The following is a 15,605-nucleotide window of genomic DNA, read 5'->3' as shown; positions in this document are numbered from 1 at the left end:
GGTTACCATTTCTTTTTCGTGGTGAGAAAATTTAAGATCTACTCTTTTGAGTGCATATCTATAGTACAGAATTCTTATCTATAATCACAGTGCTGTGCATTAGATCCCTGAACCTAATTATTTAGTAATGGAGTAATTCTTTAGTAACTGGAAGTTAGTTTTTGACCAGCATCTCCTGATTTCTCCCACTCACCAGCCCTTTTTCTGCCCACTTACATGCTTTTGAACCACATAGATTGTTTTTAATATTTTGAACACAATCTTTTAAATATTATGCAACCCATATTTATGAAACTGTTTGTTGCAGAAGTTATTACAACATATCTTTTTAAGAAATAAAACATAATTTATTATTAAAATTATATACACACTGCACTATTGTCTATGAACTCAGGTCATGTAAAGCTAATTTTGTCCAGCTGCAAGGGAAGAGAAGTAGAAATATTTATGTGCCTGCCATGGTCTTTCACATGTACATAGCATATATGCTCAACTATTGTTTGAAATATTAAAATTGTTCTTATTATGAATTATTACTAGTAACCCTATTGGAATATTCTTTACATTATAAGTAGCTGGATACTCCACATTATTTGAAAAGTATAGAATTATGTAAAGAGTGAAATAAAACAAAGACAAACAAACTGTTAGTTGTACTACCCAAGAACCATCTCTGTTGATATTCTGTTATATTATCCTCTGGCTTTAATTACAATGCCTAAAATTTACAATTATTTAAGTTTCATTGATATATCATATCATTGATATATCCATTTTATATTTTTTTCTTTGCCTTGTAAGAATTCTTTCATATTTGAAAAATTGTTTCATTAAAATAATTTCTGATGTCTATATAATTTCATATAAAGTAGACAATGATTTATCTACCAGTTACCTATTATTGATATTGCTCTCAAGATTTAATTATTGAAGATAATGCTATAGGTAATATTTATGTATATTTAGTCTTTTATATTTAGAGATTTTCCTAAGATTATTGAAATTTGGTAAAATAAAGGAATGATTTTGTTTGACGTGATCATTTTTATCTTTGTCACATTAATATACATGTGAGTTCAGTGGTCAGCCTTTGTCCATTGGTGTAACCCTAGCACCTGGCACAATGGCTGATGTTTGGCTGGGATTCAATGTATAGTTTCAGAGTTAATGAATAAAGATATCCCTGGAAGTACATCACAGAGGCAAGTGTAAATCCAGTCTATAATAGCAAATTTCAAGACTTCCGCCAAGATGGAGGCATACTTAGGTGGAGGCACTGCGCCTTCTCGCACAACCAAGTTTAAAAACAACAAAGTTTTAGCAACAAAAATGCAGCCGAACCACAGAAAATTGAACTACATGGAAGTCTGACAACAACGAACCCTTCAGCCAAACTAGTAAGAGGGGCAGAGCCAGCAGCAGAGTGGGTCAGGAAGGAAAGATGCACCCAGGTGCACAACCCAGGTGCACCAGCAGCTGTGGGCAGATCCCAGGTGTGGAGAAGTGGGCGGACCCACTGAGAGCTGATCGAGGTCACACATTTGCACGCAGATAAACCGGTGAAGAAGCTAGCAGTGAGATGGACCATGCAGGCCCCAGTGGCAGGAAGCAGCAGAGGGAACTGCCATTGTCCCTCTCTGACCCCGCCACCACATACAGCGTCACAAACCAGCGACCTGGGTGGCCCCACCCTGGTAAACTACTAAGGCTCCGCTCCTCAGATGTAACAGGCACGAACAGATCAAAACATGGCTCAAGAACAATTCAGAGCCCCTGAGTCGATAAATCTAAGTGATGAAGAAATAGCCAAACTTTCAGATGCACAGTTCAAAACACTGGTGATCAGGATGCTCATAGAACTGATTGATTTTAGTCACAAATTAGAGGAACATATGGAAGCTAAACTAATTGAAATGAAGGGAAATGCACAGGAAACCAATAGTGATGGAAAGAAAACTGCGACTCAAATCAAAGGAGTGGACAAGAAGGAGGGAAAAAATGATCAAACAGAAAAGGATGAAGAAACAAGAATTCAAAAAAATGAGGAGAGGCTTAGGAACTTCCGACATCTTTAAACGTCCCAACATCCGAATTATAGAGGTACCAGAAGAGGAAGAGGAACAGGCATGAGTGGAAAACTCATTTGAACAAATAATAAAGGAGAACTTCCCCAATCTGGCAAAGGAAATAGACTCCCAGGAAATCCAGGAAGCTCAGAGAGTCCCAAAGAAGTTGGACCCAAGAAGGAACACACCAAGGCACATCATAATTATATTAGCCAAGATTAAAATGAAGGAGAGAATCCTAGATGCAGCAAGAGAGAAGGGGATAGTCACCTACAAAGGAGTTCCCATCAGACTGTCAGTGGATTTTTCAAAAGAGACCTTACAGGCAAGAAGGGGCTGGAAAGAGGTATTCCAAGTCATGAAATCCAAAGACCTACATCCAAGATTGATCTATCCAGCAAAGCTTTCATTTAGAATGGAAGGACAGATAAGGTGCTTCTCAGATAAGGTCAAGTTCAAGGAGTTCATCATCACCAAGCCCTTATTATATAAAATGTTAAAGGGACTTACCTAAGAAAAAGAAGATAAAAAAGATTAACAGTGAAAGGACAGCAAACTCACAGTTATCAACAACCACACCTAAAACAAAAGCAAACTAAGAGGACAGCTAGATCAGGAGCAGAACCATAGAAATAAAGATCACAGGGAGGGTTAGCAACAGGGGAGTGGGAGAAGGAGAAGGGGGGAGAAGGAACAGAAAATAAGTAGCATAGACGGTAGGTAGAAAATAGATAGGGGGGATGGCAAGAATAGTATGGGAAATATAGAATCTAAAGAACTTGAGACACGTGGTCATAAACTAAAGGGGGGAATGGTGGGGGAGGGGGTGTGTAGGGTGGAGGGGAATGAAATAGAACAACTGTAAATAGCATAATTAATAAAATATATTAAAAAATAGCAAATCCCATGCCTTTCATCTCAGCTCTGCTGATTCTAATGTTATTGTTTGTTGTTATTTTTATCCCCAGAAGCTTATATTTTTTTATGAGAAAAGGCATGCTTTCTGGTTCTCATGAGCCTAACAATTTTTTAAGCTAAGTTCCAGTTTATCTCTCATGTTCCAATTAAGCTTGATGTTGGATGTAAGAAAAGGAGTAACTAGCAATTACTGAAGCCTATTTCAGCACTGAATCAAAATAAGGTTTATTGATAGATGGGGTCACATTTCTATTTATAATACTGGCTGTGAAACTACATTTATTTTGACTGTGGAAAAACATTATATTTGGTAAAAATTTTAAATTGTTGAATGACTTTATGAAGTGTTTTTGTTGAAGCGTTTGTTTTTATTATTTTAGTCTGTAAAGCATTTGGAAATTGTCTACCATTATTAGGATGATTGAAAGAGGAAAAAGAGAGGAAGGAAGAAGGGAGGAACAACTGAAGTAGCAAGTACTGCTTACTAGAATTACCCTTAGGAAGTCCCCTCCTTCAGTGACCAGCCTCATTTAATTTTATTGGTTTTGAAGAGTAATATAAGCATGTTGTTTACACAAAGATTTACATAATTTTTTAAAAGATTATGTAAAGTTCAGTTAGCATGGCTTCTGGACTATTTGAAAATAATTTTATAATACATACAATTCAATATATTCAATTATTTACATTAATAAGTACTAACATTTATTGAATGTCTAAATGATTTACATGTAGTAACTCCTTAAATCCATATTAAAGAGTGGGGAGAAAATAACTTCTCTAAAATCATGTATCTGGTAAGTGATGGCACACAGATGTCAATCTAGTCCCACTCCAGAGCTCATGGTCTTATCCACTGAATTGTACTGCTTTTAATATCATTAAAGATTTGATTCTATACTACCCAATATAAAATAAGGTTTGTTGGAAAAACCATTAAATTACCTTAAAGTGCAATGATTAAAATTTTAGTTCATAGTATATATATATAACTTCATGTAGAAGGGGAAAAAAAAGCAAATTGATCTCTTACCATCTATAGACAGAACTGTTCCTTGGTATTTTCCATTAAGCATATTATATTGATCCCAGGTAACTTTTTTTCTCAAAGTAATGATGCCCGTCTTTGAGTCAACAGAAAGTAGGTCAGCTGGATTATTTCCCATTACATATCTGTATTTGAAAGATAACAGTACAAATTAATGTCAGCTCTCTAATAGGAGAGAGAGAGAGAGATTTTGTTTATAAAATGTTTGGTTATAAAATGTTTCCAGTCAGTGGGTCAGCAGTTATGATCTCTGCAGGTACTTTTCAGTTATGGGAGACAATGTTTTTTTTTTTCCCTAGGGCAGTTCCAGGTGTTTGAGGACACTGAGACGTAGACAAAGATGTAAACTTAAGAAAAAAGAGTTTCTGAGCAGCCACTCCTGGTGGAATGTCTCTTATACCCACTTGGTTGTCAGAAATTCCCTTTGATACTTGCAGTCTCATTTCATTTGACTTTGGTACCATCAGTGCTATCCTGGAAGACCCTGATCCTAGGACTTCCTGAGCTCATTAACAATTCTAAAGTATTCTCTTACCACAGAAGTTACTTCATCATTAGCTCGGCCTCCCTATTTCCACTCTCCTCCATATACACAATGACTTTATAGGACTTCTTTTGAATTCCAAACTACGCATGTCCTTTCCTTGTGCTGCTGTCTTATTTTCTGTTTTCTTTTCTCTCCTTCTCATCTTCCACCTCCATGTCTTTTCCCCTCATTTACATTTGTTAAGGAAATACTGGTTAGTAACTTTTTGTCTTGGGGGTTGGGCCAAACTCAGGGACAAGAACTTTAAGAGGACCCAGGGGTGGGGGTTGGGGGTGACCTGCCCTCAGTGAACTCAGGTCTGCAGGTGGTGAGGACTTTATCAGCAGTGGGGGGACAGTGTGATAAGAGCACTAACAGCAGTGCTCACATGGTGTGAGAAGAGCACAGACAAAGACCTTTCAGAACTCAGTAGTGAGGCCTTTCCCCACTGTGATGCTGGATCACAAGCACTTGTGTAAAACAGACGTGCACGCAGTCACACAGATTTTTATGATCAAGGAGAAATGTTTGGATATGCAAAGTTAAAAAAGTTACATCACCTGACTTTCCTTTAATCAACCTCATTTTTCAGACCAAAGTTATCAAAGGCCAATACCAACTAAGTGCTGATTAAAGCAAAGAGAGTAACTAAATCTAATGGATCTTAATCTGGGCAAACAGGCAATGGGGAAATCAGTCCATGCAACCTTCCAGGGAAAGTAACCTTGATATGTGGTGATCAGCTAATTGGTCAATGAAATGTATAAACGCAGGTGTGTCAAACTCTAAAGATATAATATTTCCACAATGAATAGCTTCACACTTTTACATCTTACATGTTGCACCAATTTTTATATGTTCTTAAATACTCTAAATTAAGTAATAATTCAGTAGTTAGTATTTTTATTATTAGATGATGGCTTTAAAACAATAAAAATATTTTAATTCATACTTAACATTTCTAAAAAGAACATATGTACTTAATTCAATATGTGACGAAAATGAGTTGAAAATGTCAGTCTTACCTAACAGTTGTTGAAGGGCCACCAGTATCCAGATCAGTAGCTACAAAATCTCCCACTTTATAATTTTGTCCCATATTACTAGTTACTACATATGTCTTTGAACCTGGACGGAACACTGGGCCTTCAATTACATTTAACACAGTCACTGAGACTGCAGTTGCTGTGAGCTTGTATTGGGACATAATGGACTGATGAAATTCAGCTTTATTTCTAACACCAATGCTAAGTTGTAGATTCTTCACAGCTTCATAATCTAGGGGCTAGAAAATACAGAGTGAAATAGTTTTACTATAGGAAGAAATAAATTCTAGAAAGGAAAGAAGTCCTTTGATAATGAGCAAAGAAAACTTTAGTCTTCTTTTTAAATTAAATATAGATACATATAAACATACAATGTATTCTTTTTTTGTCTTTAATTCAGTATAAACACATAAAATATACATGATAAGAAAAAAATCCAATTGTTTTAGATCTTTTCTTGTAAAAATTGACAACATATGACATGAGTCCTAATTGTCTAACAAATTAAAAACTTAATAAAGATGGTCAATCCTTGTATTTTGTAGTGCAAAGACTGTTTATGTCAGCTCATATCACTTCATGTTATTCAGAAAGTAGTTCTATATACACAAATTATGGGAGGATACATTGCAGTTTCTACCATTTCATACTTTGTCCATGAAGAACAATTTAAAAGAATTTTAGTTCTATAAATGTGACTTCTTGCAATAAGTCTGGTGTCTTTGTGTGTGTGTGTATATATATATATATATGCACATATATATATATATATATATATATATATGAAGAAGAAATGCTTATATTTTCAGGATATTCTGGAAAAATTATTTCATCTTATAAAATAACCAAGTAGTCATTTTTATTATAAAAGGGGGTTTCAATATCAGCTCCTGGAGATAGCTGATTTTTCATTTTATGAAAAATCCCCTAACTATGCATTATACCAAATATGTTTTTCTAAATTTTCAGAAGAGAGTAACTTAGATGGCCATTTATTCACAAACTGAACTCTTCACTTAGCAAAAAAGTTTGGTCTTTGGTCTAATATTGTCTGTGTTGCAGTTCCAAGAATGGCTATAAAATTATGTATACATGTACATTACACAGAAATACAAATGCATATTATATATAGTTTATAATCATAAAAAGGAAATAATATATGATGCCATATATGGGAGAAAAATCAAATTCATTCCTGTTTCACAGGTAGAGATAGTGAGGAAAGATTAATTTTCTAAAGTAACATGGATGTTTTCTCTGGAACAGTTTAGGACTCAGTTTCCCCAGCATGGAATCCCAGGTAGTGTAGTGGAAAGAATATGGACTCAATAGCCAGAGGGATGTGGGTTTGAGTGTCAGCACTACCACTCACTAGTGATGAGACCTCCAGCAGGTTAGTGCTCTCGCTGAACCCCAATGCGTTTATCTGTTATGTGGGCACATCACCTATGGCAGGGATGCTGTGAGGAGCAGCCCAAAGCCTCTGCTCATGGCCTCACTAATGGGAAGCTGTAGACGTGCTGACGCTTTATGAAGACATGAAACAAGTGATCACACACTGCTAGGAGGACAGAATTCCTTAGGAGTCTGTTTCTGAGGACTATTCTGAAGGAAGGAAAGAGTGGGAAAGGAATTCCATTTTACTATAAAGGTCCACAGTGCGCACACCACGTACAGTCCATGTACAGCTTTCACGAATATCCACACAGAGTGGGTAGGTCCTGCAGCACAGGGTGAAACTTTCCCTCCCAGCTCCCTAGGGGCCTGACCTTGCCCTTCATCTCTCAGAGGAAATGGTGCTGCAGGAGAATGTGGTGCATCACTAGTGTGAGGGGGCACAGGAGAGCTCTAGGGACTTGGACCGAATCTCTGGTGCATTTATGTCATAAGAAAGTTGGGTCAGCAGCCACAAGGAGACGGGAATGTGATTCTACAGTTACAGCTATTTAATTTCATAAAAAGACACTGGAGGGATAAAGAACTTTCAGTTTATGTGATGAATATTCTTAGGGCATAATGATTGTCATATAATGTTGACATTCACAATTATTTTTAAAGGCTATGTTAAATATGATTTAAAAACGTTTTCCTGAGGACTTCCAGCCAAGATGGAGACATAGGTAGATACACTTTGCTTCATCACACAAGTAAAAGAAGGATAACAACCAATTAAAAAAAAAGCACTGCCAAAAATTTGAACTGTATGGAAGTCCAACTATGAAGGAGTTAAAGAAACATTCATCCAGAGTGGTAGGAGGGCAGAAATGGGAAGCTGGTATGGTGAGAACATGGGTCAAGGGGTGGCTGGCAGACCAGAATTCTCACATTTGAGTGCAGATAAGCCAGGAGGAAAACTGGAGAGTGAGACAGATTGAGCAACCCAGGTTTCCAATGTGGGAAACCAAAGCCTCAAAACAGCTGGATGTAAAAACCTGTGGGGGTTGCAGCAGCAGGAGCAACTCTCAGTCTCACAGGAGAGTCCATTATAGGGCCTCATGGGATCCTAGAATGCACACAAGCCCACCCACCCAGGAATTAGCACCTGAAAGTGCACAATCTACTTGTGGAAAGTGAGGGAAGTGACTGAAGGCAAGGAGAAAGCAAAGCAAGTGGTGTTTTGTCCTCCATGTCTCCTCCACCATGTACAGCAGCACAACTCAGTGAAGTGGCTTGCCCAGCTATAATAATTACCTAAGGACCACCTTTTAGAATGTAACTGTTGCTCCGAAACAAAGAAACATGGCCCAAATGAAAGAACAGATCCAAACTCAAGAAAAATAACTCAGTGACAAGAAGATAGATAAGCTATCAACTACAGAGTTCAAAACACTGGTAATCAGGATGCTCACAAAAATGACTGAATATGGTGGCAAAATAGAGGAAAAAGTAAAGGGTGTGCGAGGTGAAATAAAGAATAATATATAGGGAACAAACAATGAAGGAAAGAAAACCGGGACTCATATCAAAGATTTGGAGTAAAAGGAAGAAAGAAACATTCAATTGGAACAGAACAAAGAAACAAGAATGTGAAAAAATGAGGAGAGGCTTAAGAACCTCTGGGACAATGTTAAATGTTCCAACATCTGAATCATAGGGGTGCCAGAAGGAGAAGAGGAAGAGCAAGAAAGTGAAAGCATAAGGGAAGAAAACTTTCCCAATCTGGCAAAGAAAATAGATTTCTAGGAAGTCCAGGAAGCTCAGAGTCCCAAAAAAATTGGACCCAAGGAGGAACACACCAAGGCATATCATAATTACATTACCCAAGACTAAAGATAAGGAGAGAATCTTAAAAGCAGCAAAAGAAAAGGAGACAGTTCCTTTTCTCTTGCCTACAAAGGCATTTCCATAAAATGGCATCAGCTAGCTGGTTTCTCAAAAGAAACCCTGCAAGCAAGAAGGGCCTGAAAAGAAGTATTCAAAGTAATGAAAAGCAAGGACCTACGACATAGATTACTCTATTCAGCAAAGCTACCATTTAGAATGGAAGGGCAGATAAAGTGCTTCCCAGATAAGGTCAAGTTAAAGGAGTTCATCATCACCAAGACCTTATTACATGAAATATTGCAGGGACTTATCTAAGAAAAAAAAGAAGATGAAAAATTCAAACAGTAAAATTACAACAAACTGACAACTACCAACAACTGGACCAAAACCAAAACCAGAAAAAAATAAACTAAGTAAACAACTAGAACAGGAATAGAATCACAGAAATGGAGATCACATGGAGGGTTATCAGAGGGTAGGGGGAGGAGGGCGGATGGGGTAAAGGTACAGGGAATAAGAAGCATAAATGATCGGTACAAAATAGACAGGGGTAGGTTAAGAATAGTATGGGAAATGGGGAAGCCAAAGACCTTATATATACAACCCATGGACCTGGGCAAAAGGGGTTAAGGGGAAGTAAAATAATGGGACAACTGTAATAGCATCATCAATAATATATACTTAAAATATTTTCCTAAATATTCTAAAACAACACCTTACTGATTGATCATACTTTGTTGTAAGCATTAAATAAGTTCCATGTTTGAAAATTCTTTCAATTGATATGACCTGTGATGGAGTATTATATTGATAGAAGTGGACATGAATAGAGGACTCAGGGGCACAGACAGTGGGGAGCATTGACTGTGGGAGTGGGGTGGGTGGGGCAGAGTAGAGCAGTGGGGAAAAAGGCAGGTAACGGTGACTGAACAACAACAAAAAAGAAACCCCAAAATAAAAAGAAATGTTCGAGTTAAAAATTCAATATTGGTTTTCATGATTATATAAACAGAAACATTTCTATGTAACAGCTCTATTTCATATATCATTTTAAAACAGGAATTTTTATTCTTTCACACACTTAAGTGTGTAAAATCTTAAAACTTAATTTTAAGATTAACATTTGCAATGAGACAAGGAGAACAAAATATTTAGGATAATGATACATACCTTAATAACCTTTAAAATTCCCACATTTGTTAGTTCATTCATTTCTATGTCAAACCAATTTCCCTCATTTCCAGAGATAAAGAAAATTACTGCCATCCAGTTAGCTGAGTACTGCTCATCCAAATCGATGACTCTAATTTGGAGCAATTCTGAATACAGAGCATTTTCTTCAATTTTTATGGAATACTGAAACAAGAAGAAAAAAAACTTAATACAAACTATGTGAACCAGAGAACATGCTAGGCTTATATCAAAAGTTTATGGTTAATCATTATTTAGAAAAAAGATCTGCATTTATAGTCAGACTTTTAACTGTTCAAATATTTTCTCCTCTTGCCTTATATAAACATCCCGGACAAAGTATGAGTCTACATTTGGGTTGCATGTGACTAAGGATAACAGATACATCTATGAGTAGGAATATTCAAACAAATGTTAGAATGTGGTGAGTGAAAAATTATTAATTTCAAAGACAAATACTTACTGAAGGCAGTTCCATGTAGGGGATGTTGTCATTGACATCGAGGATTTTAATGCTGCACTCGCACTGTGCTGACATGCCATCTGCCCCGCCATCTCGGTCTGAGCCTCTCACGGCAAGAGAATATTGGCCGTATTGCTGAAACACAGATCGCAAAGCACAGCACAGTTGACTCAGACAGTCCTGATTCGGTCTCATGCAAAGTTCTTTTAAAATGTTGGCTCAACAATTACTTAAATCTATGGTGGTGATAAGGGTAACACAGATTGTTGACAATTCACAAATCTCACATGAATCAACATGAAAGTCGCCATTTCTAGTCTCAAAATATTTACCCAGCCTCATGTTATAAAAGCAACATTTTTAAAGTCCTCGTTCCTTATTCTATGCTCAGAATTTGAAAATGCTTATAAAGGATAAAGTGGGTCAAAAGTATCTGAAGAAGAGAGATTAAATTTTATCAAGAATTTTGGCTTGAAAATTCCATACCTTTGATAACCAGCCCCTGAGTGTGGAAGAATAAAGAGATAACAAATGGGTTCCTTTTCCTGGATGGTGGTGGTGGCAGGTTCTGGCAATGGAATTACTGATGATCTGTTTTGATTCTACTCAGTGGTGCTTAAATTATTAGAAGCTGTAAAAGCTTTGACTCCTTTTCCAGACACATTCATAACTGCATTCTCATTAACAATTGTCATATAACTGTAGAAGTTTCATAGTTAGAGACATTTTGAGGTCTCTCCCTGGACCTCAGGTTGAGGCTATGGTGGCATCGCATAGCAGTGACTGCAAAGTTCCTTCACTGTTTAGAGCACTTCACGGCTAAACGTCTTTCAACATTGAAGGACTTTGTTGGGTTAAGATAAGAAAGTTTGAGAAAGAGCTAAACAGTCAATTTCTTCTGACTGTAATTTCAAACAATTATAAACAGAATTATATGGGTAACCTAGAAACTGATGACATTTAGATGATTAAAGAGTTAAAAAACTTATGCTAGACTTCTAGGTAATCTCATTAACAAGAGATTGTCATTTTTAAATAACTATAATGATTTAAGCAAAATGTATGGACTATTAATTAGAAAACAAAACTCCTCATTTATATCCTTATAGTATACACAGCTCAGATGTATTGTAATATTGAATAATAATGAAAGTAGATACTTTTACTTTAAGTGATAGGACAACTGGCGTCATAGAAACCATGTAATGCTGATTCTAATTTATGACAATCACTATTTTTTCTTATTTGTGAATGAAACATTGATCTCGATGTTGCTTAATTTCTATCCATTATTCTGTTCCTATGATTCATTTCCCAGAGTAATCAATAGGCTGTCAGTAGGTGTGACATAAGAAAAAAAACTTTCTGTTGTCAAATGAGCTTAAAATGCCCTGTGGTGTTAAAGAAGAATAAGCCAGTTTCTTAACCTGTTCCTGCAGCTTTGATCACGTTCACATGCATGAATAACAAAGCTTTTGATTCTTTTTTTTGATTTTTAAAAAAATTTTATTTCATTATTTTTCAAGAACAATTTTTTGTCTATTTCTCCCATCCCAGCCCCCCCCCCCGTCCCCGTCTCCCCACCTCCCTCCCATCCCCCCCTCCCCCAGTCCTCATCCCTGCGTCTTTCATACTTGGAATTTAAGGGGAAAAATGGGGAGGGATTTTGAGGAACAAGTATGAAAGACAAAGCTTTTGATTCTACTTAACGCATATTTTATACAATCTCAAAATAGAGTTTTCTCAATTTGGGGCCAATCCTAAGTAAGGTTATACAAAAAAAATGACAGTATAAAATATATGTGAGAGATCCCTATGTTTTCATTTTAAATATTTTTTATGTCACTGCCATTATGTAAGATGATTAGGTAATCAAAATTTTTAAATATAATTTTTTTCTTTCTTAGGTACTTTTTCTTTTAGAATTGGTTTCAATCAATAAACAACTCATTTGAAAAAAAGAAAAACTGCCCTGGCTGGTGTAGCTCAGTGGATTGAGCGCGGGCCTGGGAACGAAGCAACCATGGTTCAATTCCCAGTCAGGGCACATGCCTGGGTTGCAGGCCAGTTCCCATCAGGGGACACAAGAGGCAACCATGTGTTGATATTTCTCTCTCTCTCTCCTTCCCTTCCCCTCTAAAAATAAATAAATAAAATCTTAAAAAAAAAGAAGAACTTATGCCCTGGTTGTTGTGTCTCAGTGGGCTGAGAGCCAGCCTGTGAACAAAAGGGGTTGCCAGTTTGATTCAGAGTCAGGGCACATAGGGGGTGCATGAGAGGTAACCGCACATTGATGCTTTTCTCCATATTTCTCTCTCCCTCCCCCTTTCTCTAAAAATAAATAAATAAATAAATAAATAAATAAATAAATAAATAAAATCTTTAAAAAAAATAGAAAAGGAGAAATTACCTCTCTGTCTAGAAAACTATTCATTGTTCGAATTTCTCCTGTGTATCTGTTGATAATAAACATGGGTGAATCAGAAGGTTCCTGGCTTATGATCTTGAAGGCTATTTTTGAGTTCAGATTATTGGGTTCATCCGCATCAGTAGCATTGAGTTTCATCACCAATGTATCTAAAAATCAAGGAAATTTAATTGTAAATGGTTTGCATTTTTGTTATAGCTACCTCTTTTCCTTTCTACTTCTTCAACATATTCATGTAATAGCTTCTTTCTGTACCTTTGAATGAACAACAACAACAACAAAAAACAAACACATTTTACCAAGAACCAAGGTATTGCTGATAGTTAGAAAACAAAGAAATGTTTTATTCTGCCTTTCAATTTCTTATTCTAGTATAATGCCTTTTTTTTTAGATTGCTGTGGTGAAACAAAATGATATTATGGCCAGACCAACAGTTTCTCAACTGTATAGCTCTTTCTAGCTATAGGGTCTTGGCCTCAGTCTGCATCTGTAAATGTGGATGATAACAGGACAACTCTCATTGAATTCATGAAAGGATTAAGCAGTTTAACAAGAGAAAAATCATATAACATTCCTACTGAATAATGCATACTCGGTAAATGTGTGTTATTGTTCTGTTTTGGGTGGTCCCTAGTTTAGTGCTAGGTAACTAGTAGGTTTAAAGAGAAGTTTGTTTAACTACACATTTTGCCCTATTCCTCTTTACCTTTAATCCTATAAACAGTTTTGATGAAGGACACCAGAGAGTGTGAAAAGCCAGTAATGTTCATAAACTGGAATTCTTTTCTATACTCAGCTGTATGAAATACAGTCACTTGTCTTACAGACAAAAATGACTAATCATATCCCTCTCTCAATCTCTGTGTGTATTCCTTTCAGAATCATTTAAAAAGATATATCAAAAGGCAATTAATTAATTGTGGTACATTTATACAATGAATCTGAAGCAACTTGTCAAAAGGATTGAAGAAATCTATATTTCTTAATATGAAAATATGATCAAAATATGTTTTTAAAAGTTTGCATTGTGTATTAATATGTAAAAAAATTTCCAAAAACATGTCTATATATTTACATAATTATAGAACATACATACTTAAGTAACTAATGATAGCACTAGAAAAGAGAAAAAGTCAAATTTCTATTCCATTTTTACTTTCCATGTTGTGTGAATGTTTTCAAAGAAGATTTTTTAAATGATATTTGTAACAGTTTGCACTATCGAGATATTTTAATGCATAAAGTAAAATATAAGAATTTTTTCATTTAAAAGCAATTATGCCACATAAACTTTAAAAGTAACTATAGTAAGTTCTGATAAATATTAAAATGAAAATGATCTCTGCTCTTTTCCATAGGTGTAGCACAACCTTCAATACTGTGCTAGGCAGTTGATACACTGTCCCTTTCAAGGGGCTGAATATTTGGCAGTTAAAAGGTTGCCGTTTACAGTGATCCATAAGGAGACCATCGCACCTTTGGACGGTCACAGCTTTGCAGGTGGATGCTCTGTCTAGTTACAGATTTTCTGGTGCCCCTCAACTTGCACCATCTGAGACATTCAGCTTTAAATGTGCATGGGGGGGGCAAATAGGATTTGGTTTATAATACATTTTAAATACATAAAATAAGTAACTTGAGTAAAAAGAAATCAAAACACACAGACACACCCACGCACATATATAATCACATAAGAAGAAGAAGAAACAATACTTATTTTGCATTGACTGGCTGTTAAAAAAGCTCTAGAAGCTTATAGCCACACAATAGATTGTCTGGAAGTGATTTCTCTGGGTGATTTCAAAGTAGTTTATTTTTTTAAAGAAAGATTAAAAAATAAGCAGTATAAATAAAAATGGATGATACTGCCCTTTAAAATAGGCTGGGAGGCTGAATTCTCCACCCAGGGGCCGCGCCAACACTGTGTAGAGTCCTTTTGGAATTTCTCCTTAGGAATCCAGGACACAGCTTATATGTGAATTAGGTGAGAAAACACTTTCATTACTTTGGAGTTGCTCCTTGATGTCACAGATTGGAGCTGCTCTGCCCTCGAAGGGAAAGCCTTTATGGAGATTTCCTCATGTCTCTGTCTTCTGCTTGGTTTTCTGTAATGACCTGTTACATTTGTGCTGTGCACACTGACAGCATTTAGCCTCAAGTTGACTGTTTAGAATGATCTGGAAACCAACATACTCTTGTTTACTTAATAAAGTTGATTACTTACTTGCATTAGAGTTTTCTTCTATTTGCCCTAGAAATGTAGACATAGAAAACACGGGAGGATTGTCATTTATATCCAAAATCCTGACTCTGAGCTCAAGAATCTTCTCCAAATCCTGGCCCTGAGCATTCACAGCCCGGCAGTAAATCTAGAGAAAAACAGGAAAGAAGAATTATGTGATGCAACAAATATTAAGTTTTTACTTTGGACACTATACTAGGCTACATATAGCTAAAAGGAAAATGAGATTTTATTTTCTACTGAAGTGTAAGTACAGGCAGTACTTACAACCAACAAGGGGAGGCAAACATGAACTCAGAATACCATGTGAGAAAAGGTAATGTGATCACCAATTAAAGGAAGAACAAGAACACTATGATATGGTAGGAGGATGCAATGGCTGAGACAGATCTTAAAACAGAACTTCCGCAGG

At 36.2% G+C, this 15,605-nt stretch overlaps 1 pseudogene; it reads right to left on the bottom strand.

Moving 5' to 3' along the window:
* LOC119057861 (desmoglein-1-like) overlaps nt 1-15,605 on the bottom strand; it is a 41,395-nt pseudogene that overhangs the window by 13,935 nt on the left and 11,855 nt on the right.

Source organism: Artibeus jamaicensis, unplaced genomic scaffold (genome assembly GCF_021234435.1).
Source record: "Artibeus jamaicensis isolate MK-2021 breed Jamaican fruit bat unplaced genomic scaffold, CSHL_Jam_final contig_354, whole genome shotgun sequence".
NCBI classification, from domain to species: domain Eukaryota; kingdom Metazoa; phylum Chordata; class Mammalia; order Chiroptera; family Phyllostomidae; genus Artibeus; species Artibeus jamaicensis.
This window is presented reverse-complemented; position numbering and strand designations above follow the sequence as displayed.